Source organism: Lepisosteus oculatus, chromosome 27, assembly GCF_040954835.1.
Source record: "Lepisosteus oculatus isolate fLepOcu1 chromosome 27, fLepOcu1.hap2, whole genome shotgun sequence".
Classification (NCBI taxonomy): Eukaryota; Metazoa; Chordata; class Actinopteri; order Semionotiformes; family Lepisosteidae; genus Lepisosteus; species Lepisosteus oculatus.
The window spans coordinates 2,861,637-2,871,922 of record NC_090722.1 but is presented as its reverse complement, the minus strand read 5'-3'; positions in this window follow the sequence as shown (position 1 = coordinate 2,871,922).

Sequence of the window (10,286 nt, the reverse complement as noted above, 5' to 3'; positions counted from 1 at the left end):
CTGCTGCACAGATTAGTTTAACATTTAGAGAGATCAAAAAGACTGTAGGGGCAGTGAATAGGAAATGCATGAATGGTAATTACAGTTATTCAATATATTTTATTCTCATCACAACTCAGGAGATGAAAGGAATCATTACTGTGCCATATTGGTACAAGCATATACATCTCTGTTGTGTCTAAAGGCAAAAGAGTATCCCTAGAAGTTTGCTTCAGAGCAGCTGTGTTCCTGCGGAGGTCAGGGTGAGACTCATTGCCTGATATTTGCCAGTTTGAATCCAGCTACATCACTGACCGACTGTGACACACTGGTCAGGCTGGAAAGCATGAGCAGGTAGGATTCAACCCAGTCATTCCAAGTGAGCATACTCATACAAAGTCAGTTTTAGAGTGTAAAATGTACTGTTTCATATCAGAGCCCTTTGAGGCAAGAAGGGGGTTTGGTGTTTGGTGACTTCATTGGACCACAGACTGCAGTTATTGCCTCGATGGGATATTGATTGAAACAGAGGCAGACTTTACTCCAGCTAGGCGCCTGCTAAGCTGCCTTCAGCCTGTAACACATGTGGTGGCTAATGAAGTCCAGGGCTCTATTATCAGGACTGTAATTACAAAAATGACTGACACAACATATAACTACAGATGTTCAAGTAGGGGGCTGCGTCAGCATGCGTAGGCTGCAAAGGAACAAGTAAAGGTTTATTCTCTGCTGAAAGGAAGAGAAAAGAGACAACATTATGGCCGTGGAGTTTTCTTCAGGGGTGAAGTGGACTCCACGATTTATAACAGAAAATCTCTGTTGAAAATACACGTTTAATTATTCATTTAACTCTGGTTACCAAATAATATGCACAAAATGAACCAACTTTCCATCTTGTATCTCTGAACTTGTTTGCTCACTTTAATCAGGACTATACCTCAGACGTTTGCCGGTTGTACTTCTTCTGTTGCTGCTCCAGTGTTATGGAATGCCCTTCCTCCAACTCTTTGAGAGCAAATTCTTTGACGGTTTTTGAAATCGAAACTTAAAACTCCCATTTTTACTGGGGCTCATGTCTGATTTCCTTACAGTTTATCCTGTATGTTCTCCCCACCCCCTCACTTTATTTACTTTTTATTGTATTCTTGTTCCATTTGTCTTATCACTATGTGCAGTACAGTGTCCTCATGTTTGGAAAGGTGCTCTGTTCAGCTGAGGCTGGTCGTTTGCTCACTATACCCAGGACTAAATTGTGGATTTTTGGTGACTTGACTTTTTTGTTGCTGCTCCAGTGTTATGGAATGCCCTTCCTCTGACTCTTAGAGAGAGATTTTTTGACTCTTCAAATCTAAACTCAAATCTCACCCTTTTACTAGCGTCTGCTGTATGTCTGGTTGCCCTACATTCGATCTCGTATGTTCTTGTTGGATTTTTGTGTGAACTTTTTATTGAACATTTTTGTTATTTTTCTCTAGCGTTATGTACAGCATCCTTGGGTTTGGAAAGGCACTTTATAAATAAATAAGTTACTTTAATTATGTTGCTGCATTTTGAAGAAAGCTAACGTTTAAGACATCGTTCAGAAAGGGCAATAACTTTCCACATAAAAAAAATCAAAATACATTTTTCAACTTTTTTTATTCTGTTTCTACTGGCAACACATTATAAAGAGAATCTAAAGGAAGCTTGATATTTACTGTGAACGGCAGAAATACAAAAACTCAGATGTACAATAATCAGATCATGTACAGATTCTCAACCATTTTGGGAAATGTTTCTAAGTAGTTCTCAGTAAAGACCCCTCCAAAGCTAGACAAAAAAGCTTATATCAAGGCATTCTAAAATTAGCTAAATTTCTGATACTTATCTAATGCTAGATGTGCTAATACATGCAACATAAAATATTTGATTTATTTGTTGAAAGGTAAGCCTTGCTTCAAATACTTACTGGCTTAAATGTCATGGAAGATCTAGTCTGAAGATACGCGATGTGGACAGTGACTATTCTGAATGAATGCAGATATAAGCCACGTTGTGCTTTTTGAAATAGTAACAGTCATCCTTAAAGTTGTTTGCTTCCTTAACATTCTTTACGGTGCTGACCACATGAGCAAGGTACCGTGGGAAACGGCAGTGGAGGGTCTTGACCACGCCAGCCGTGTTCCGTCTCCATCCCATTGTCTCAACTAGTTTTTCAATGTCATCCTTCGGGATGGGCTTGGGGTGCTGGCAGTAGGACACGACCAGTTGTATGTTTTGAAGCTCCACAGAAAAATGGTTGCAGCCGCTGATGCTGGTGTACTGGTTGCCTGCCAGCAGCTTCCAGATCCCACTTTCTGAAGGGTTAAACATTCGCACTGACCACGAGACCCAGTCATACTTCTTCTCCAGGAAGGACAGGAGCTGCTTGGGAAGCTCCTCATCGTCCTTGTCGGCCCCCCCCCCTTGCAGCAGCCCCTCCATGTCACTCCTGGCCTGCACGGCGAAGTTGTCAGTGCAGTCATCTATGACTTCCTTTATCTTTCTGTTCACGTCCTTGAGCTTCTCTCCCCACTCTTCCATCAGCTCCTCCTCTTTCCCGTTCCCCTTCAGCTTGGAATGGGTGCACAAGACGACCAGCTCCATGACAAACAGTTTCTTCAGATGAATGCAGAACTGCTCCACACTCTGGAGGCTTCTCTTCCTGTTATCTCTAATTATGTCCAGAATAGGCCTCTGGTTGTTGCTGCCCATCACGCCTTCGTACAGCTCCATGATCGTCACATCCGTGCCATCCACGTGGTCGAAGAAGCGGATCTTGTCAGATTCGTCTTTTTTATCAGCGGTGTAGGTCTTCATTAATTTCAAAAATAGATCGTAGTGGTGTAAAATTGTAATTTCGTCGTTGTAATATTGCCGATTCATAAAACTTTTTTCTATTTCACTCTGAAGGTCTTTGAAATCAGTTTGAATGCTTCCTATTTTTTCATTCAGCTTGCTCAGCTGCCCTATGAAGTACTGGGCTTCGGTGCTTTCCGGGCAGTCAAGGATTTGTCTTGAAATGAATGTTAAAAGCTTCAGTGCAGGATGCAGCTCAGCAGCTTTACGAGCCAGAATATCAAGCACATCTGTTCCAACATCAACACATTTCCTGTTTTGTAGGAGAAATTCCATCTTTATTAGACTGAAAGAAGTGATATTTTCTTGTGTTTTGCAGAGCAGGTTGGTTTTTTTAGGTCCTAAAAAAAAGCAAACAAGAGACCCACAGCTTGATAACTGGACTCATCTAGTGCCTTGTGACATACAGTACCCTTTCAGACACAGTGTCAGCAGAAGGATGCTTGCTTTTTACAAGTATCGTGGATTTCTAATGTCAAACCAGAGCTTCGACAGACTTCTATTTTTTTTTTGCTCAGTCCTCTATACTTTTTAATATTTGTTTTTGTATTTCTAATATTATCCAGGAAATCTGAGCAGGAATAAAGAAGTGAAAATTATAGGAGATGTAATGGTGTAGCATTGAAAAGTTGGTAATGCTAGTATCAAATGAAGAGGCTAACATGGTCTTAAGTTATGTGGCACAATTTAGGTTAAATAAAAACAATAATAAAAGTTATTATTATCATAATCATCCCCTGGGGGATATTTGTTATATGAATAATGTCCAACACAACAATACAACAAAAAGACAGTTCTCAAGACAAACATCACCAAAGATCGCAGAGGTCATATCGGGGCAAATAGAGGCATTTCCCAGATTAGGAGTTTATTAGGTTTTAGAAAACACCAGCAGCGACTAGAGGGGAAAAAAACTGAAATGTGTTGAATGAATAAGAATTCAGACCCATGAACCCAACAGTTGGCAGATTGACAGCTGCAGGATTTAAGAGGGTCAGTTAGTGCTGCTGTTGCACATGGATGTGGTTCATTCTTCTTCAGTCAAACTCTCGCAGTGTACTTAGGGATTGAGCAGCGACTGCAGTTTTTCAAATCTTTCCTAGAGAGAGAACTACTTCTCTCTCTTCTCAGATCTCAGTGAGAGTCACCCATGTACAATTGGGATTCCCTAATGAGGTGTAGCCTTTTTTAAATTCTCACTTTTGATTCCTGGAAAGTATATAAACTTGAGTTTTGAACGCCATCTCCTGGCTGTGTGTGGAACTACTTGTCACTTTTGCTGCATATCTGCTGTGTGAAGTTCCTGCCTGCGATTCAGGGGTATCGGATGTACTCCAGGTTTTAAGGCGATCAGAAAATAATAATACTTCCCTCCACACCTTTTTATCTGATGTGACAGCAATGCTCCTGTTATTGCAAACTCATTTACAGTAACTCCTCTCTTCAGCTACGGCTGCCTGTTCTTTAAATGGAAACACAAAACAAAAGAGAAATGGATAAAATAGTCTGCATAAACACCTGCACAGAATTTCAGTTCATGGGGAATCTTCAGTATCTAAGTTCTTGAACACAAAAAACAGCCACAAAAATAATCAAAACTGGAGGCGTTGCAAGATCCTGAAACTTGAGTTGAAAGTGACCGCAAACTGTATCGGGAATATTGTGAATATGATAAAAAAAGACAAGTTTACAAATCCAGAATAAGACTGGAAAGTTGATTGTAATGAAAAACAAGAGTGAAAAAGCTTAAAATAAAAAAAACAGTTTTTTATCTGAACCAGTAATTACAGACCAGTAAAAGCACTGAAATGATTGTTTTAGATTTACTCCATAAATTAAAACTAATAGTAGGAATGTTAAAGATGAACATGTATTAAATGATGTGCACCAGATATATAGTAAATCTACGTTATTAAAAACTGCTGTCATGTTAAATAATTTCTGAATAATTCCTTGCTTACCAACAATACAGAAAAAAAATGCAACTGCATATGAACACACGATAATACTGAATGTCGTGAACATACTATAGGCATATTAGTATAAGACATATTTTTGGTTTGTGTGCTAACATTAGCACTTTGTAAATTTGTATTCAAGTCACAAATTCCTATGATAATGAAGCATTTCAATACTTCTAGTTCTCCCTAGACCTGCCTGCTAAAGCAGTCTTAAGTGAATATTTCTTTCACATTAATTTGTTTAATATGAGACACTTACAATGGTTAATGCCATAACCATTTCTTTGCAGTTTATTAAACAATTTCCCACTATTTAAATCAATGTAGCATAGAACAGAACCATAAAGATCAGCATTTGAAAGCAATATTGATCTGCATTGCAATGAGTTAAAGTGAAATGACACAAGTCTTACCTATATTCCTAAGATATGTGCTGAAGTGTTCTTTGGTTTGTAGCAGAGATCATCTGTGTCTCTGGAGCTGATGACCACCCTTATATATACACAGAGGTTTCTGAAAGGGCAGGCTTCTTGGCTTTATATCAATTTTTCCGAATTCCAAAGTAACATCCAATAACTGTTCTGACAAGCATATTCTGACAATAGAAATTGCTAGGTACATTGTGGTGGTGCAGGGGAGTCCCCATTACCTGTAAAGCGCTTTGAGTGGAGTGTCCAGAAAAGCGCTATATAAGTGTAAGCAATTATTATTATTATTATTATTATTATTATTATTGTACGGTAAGTTATGGAACTAACTTGAACTATTACATTAGAACATGGCAAATGCTTTGTAAGTGACAAGTGAAACAAAATTTCATTCAAGGAACAGAAGAAATTAATGCAACCCTCACACCAAACCAACACAACCTCATCTGATACTGTAATTAGACAATATAGAAAACAATTCTAAATGTTTTGTGTTGAATTCATACTTTGTCTGTTTCATATTTACAGTATATATAAATGAACGTCTATGACAGTTAAATTTAAGATCTGTATTTATGCTAAAATATTCCAGATATTGGATGTGCGACGTGTAACCACTAATGCAATACTCAACTGTAGTTAGTTATGGAACACATGAGTACACCAGCTGCAGTTTAGGTTTATGGCGCCTTTTATTTCCACTGATAAATGATATAGATTCATATGGAGATCCTTCAGATGACTAAGCAAACCTATTGCTCTTTTGCTCTTAAAGTTTGTATAGGCTATATTTGTGTCTGCAGTACTATAAATGTATGTCTTGTGCATTTTCTGGGACTACATTTGTTGTGCTTCATCTAAGAGTTTGTGGATCTTTTCCATTTGAGGTAGTATGTTAGATAAGTTACTGTAAGTTTACAGGTTTGTTGAACAATGACTGATGAAGGCAAGTATTGCATATTAAAGCAGCGTTAGTAAATTGTTACAGAAAGCACCGGTTAAATAGCATAGCAATTTTGTTTTTATACAGAAATAGCATTAATACAAGGTGCTGGCATATGGGAGTGGATTTCATCTGCAAGAAAAAAAAAGTAAGCTTAGCAGACTTCTGTAACAGATCATGGAGATTTCAGTTTATCACTGCGCCTGACTGTGTGAGCCTTTCTTAAAGCATTTTGCTTGCCTCTCACTTGGTGTGCATAAGAGCCAGTACTGTCACAGTGCCACATGCAGTCCTACACAACCTTATCGACTGGGTGAGCCTGCTGTTCCGTCTCCAAAACATTTGGCACACTCCTCCTGTTTCAACACTGTTGATATTGGACCACAGCCAATCTACCTGAGAACCACAAGTGTACAGTCCCATCACAATAAAAAACAACATATCCACTCAATCGACACCCAGATGTACAGTAACTGGACACATATGAGACGTACACTTCATTTAAATACTATACTATAAACACTCCCTTAATTTCACTAAAAATTCACTGTCATATTAAAGGTGCAGATACAGCTACTAATAAAGTTAAACTTCATTATTAATAGATTATACTTCTATTAATTAACATATGTATTAATATATTTCATTATAATAATCGCATAATAAATGTGGTCAAAAATAGATATTACAATAATTTTCAAGTGTCAGATGCTTAAATTCATTTCGTAGTGATGATATTATTTCCACTACATTCCGGAATGTTCTAATGATTGAATATTCTAACAGGGCGAGAAAGTTATGTGTTGTTGATTTCCTTTCAGGACTGACTTCTTCCTTATTTGAGAAGATATTGATATCATGGATAAGGCAGCGCTTGAACAGGTGATAGAAAAAAAGATTCTGACAGCTCTGAAATACGCAGGTGTGATTTTGGAAGCTGCAGCATCCGCCATCCCTGGTCTCCAGCAAGCCATTCCCCTGTTCGAAGCTATCCAAAATGTCAAAGATAGGGAAGCTGTGGAGAAAGAAGTCCAAGGCACAATGAGAAGACTGGAAGAGCTTTCAAAAGCCATTCGGAGCTGCAGACAACAGCTTGAAATGGGTGAAGTCAACATTAAGTTAAGCGATTTACAGAAGAAACTACAATATCATCTAAATGCCTTGGAAACCCTGATTAAGGCTGATCCAAAGGATGAGGAAGCCGTGCAGAAATTTAAGACTACATTTATGCAATATGATGGTGAAAGAAACCTGTTTGCACTGCAACAGATAATGAAAGGTAATAACATCTTTGGCAATTCTGTGCTGAAGGTGTACAAAACACATTGCAATCCTGAAGAAAAGAAGCAGGGGTGCCTCCGCTTGATATGCATGTTCTATAATTTAATGATAATTGACCTAGTGTATCAAAGAATCTTCAGTAAGAAGAGTTGGGAGGCCATACAGGATGCATGTAATAAGCAAGCAGCTGAGTTTAATGAGAAAATCAAGAAGGAAATGGCTGAGGATACATCCCCTCAGAGTTCAGAATAGGTTAAAAAGGATGATGTGACAAATGGAAAACTGCTTTTTGAAAGAAATGATTGATGTAAACAATGGTAAAACCTGAAGAGATAAGGGAGACACCTGGGAAGTGATTTAATAATATCATTTTTGTAAACTATGCAGTCCAGTGTCTTAAAGCTTTGCGCTCAAATGTATATAAAGATGCTGCCTGTCCTTGGTCAGTAAGATAAAGGGCATGTTCCGCCCTGCCGCTATACCGGGGCTATTAGCACCCCACACAGACTGCAGGGTGGGCGCCCCCCACTGGCCCACTAACTCCACTTCCAGCAGCAGCCTTAGCTTTCCCAGGAGTCTCCCCTCCAGGGACTGGCCAGGCTCACACCTGCTGAGCTCCAGTGGGCTGCCAGCTGGGAGCTGCAGGGTGAGATGGCTGTTGCCCAGACTCCTCTGCTCTATAGAAGGACAACAGTGTGCAGAGGCTCCGCCTCCTCACAGGTCAGGGGTTCTGGAACCGTGGGCTCTGTCTGTGTGGAGTCTGCATGGTTCCCCCCAGGTGACACCCATTTTCAACACTGGTTTCGTTTTGGACCATATCAGTTTTTTGGGGTTGTTTCAGAGAATCTGGTGCAACTATGTTGTGTTGCCCTCTGATGGACTGACGGCCTGTCCAGGGTGTACCCTGGGATAGGCTCTGGCTCCACTGTGCCCCTGTAGTGGATAAGCTGATTAGACAACGGATGCATGGAAGTACAAGTTAATTAATGAAAATAAACTTGCAAAAAAGCTTAAAGCTTTCATCTCTGTCTACAAGCAGTTATTATATTAGAGTTGTAGTGTGCTCTCACGAGGCACCAGTTCTGCACGGTTTGGGCATTTACTGGAACAATTATTAATTGTAGCAGTAAATCACTAAATTGATTCTTTTGATGGCTTTAGAATCCAACCATGCGATATAACTCAAACAACGCACACACACAGGTAATAATACACAAGAATACATTTATTAATACATAAAATATGCATATAAACCTAACAGATCTTATCGAGAGGGTTATCAGAATACAAAAGGTATACAGTGCCTTGCGAAAGTATTCGGCCCCCTTGAACTTTTCAACCTTTTGCCACATTTCAGGCTTCAAACATAAAGATATAAATTTTTTATTTTATGTGAAGAATCACCAACAAGTGGGACACAATTGTGAAGTGGAACGAAATCTATTGGATTTTTGAAACTTTTTTAACTAATAAAAAAATGAAAAGTGGGGCGTGCAAAATTATTCGGCCCCCTTGCGTTAATACTTTGTAGAGCCACCTTTTGCTGCGATTACAGCTGCAAGTCGCTTGGGGTATGTCTCTATCAGTTTTGCACATCGAGAGACTGAAATTCTTGCCCATTCTTCCTTGCAAAACAGCTCGAGCTCAGTGAGGTTGGATGGAGAGCGTTTGTGAACAGCAGTTTTCAGCTCTTTCCACAGATTCTCGATTGGATTCAGGTCTGGACTTTGACTTGGCCATTCAAACACCTGGATACGTTTATTTGTGAACCATTCCTTTGTAGATTTTGCTGTACGTTTGGGATCATTGTCTTGTTGGAAGATAAATCTCCGTCCCAGTTTCAGGTCTTTTGCAGACTCCAACAGGTTTTCATCCAGAATGGTCCTGTATTTGGCTGCATCCATCTTCCCCTCAATTTTAACCATCTTCCCTGTCCCTGCTGAAGAAAAGCAGGCCCAAACCATGATGCTGCCACCACCATGTTTGACAGTGGGGATGGTGTGTTGAGGGTGATGAGCTGTGTTGCTTTTACGCCAAACATATCGTTTTGCATTGTGGCCAAAAAGTTCGATTTTGGTTTCATCTGACCAGAGCACCTTCTTCCACATGTTTGGGGTGTCTCCCAGGTGGCTTGTGGCAAACCTTAGACGAGACTTTTTATGGATATCTTTGAGAAATGGCTTTCTTCTTGCCACTCTTCCATAAAGGCCAGATTTGTGCAGTGTAAGACTGATTGTTGTCCTATGGACAGACTCTCCCACCTCAGCTGTAGTTCTCTGCAGTTCATCCAGAGTGATCATGGGCCTCTTGGCTGCATCTCTGATCAGTCTTCTCCTTGTCTGAGCTGAAAGTTTAGAGGGACGGCCAGGTCTTGGTAGATTTGCAGTGGTCTGATACTCCTTCCATTTCAAGATGATCGCTTGCACAGTGCTCCTTGGGATGTTTGAAGCTTGGGAAATCTTTTTGTATCCAAATCCGGCTTTAAACTTCTCCACAACAGTATTACGGACCTGCCTGGTGTGTTCCTTGGTCTTCATGATGCTCTCTGCGCTTTCAACAGAACCTTGAGACTATCACAGAGCAGGTGCATTTATACAGAGACTTGATTACACACAGGTGGATTCTATTTATCACCATCAGTCATTTAGGACAACATTGGATCATTCAGAGATCCTCGCTGAACTTCTGGAGTGAGTTTGCTGCACTGAAAGTAAAGGGGCCGAATAATTTTGCACGCCCCACTTTTCATTTTTTTATTAGTTAAAAAAGTTTCAAAAATCCAATAGATTTCGTTCCACTTCACAATTGTGTCCCACT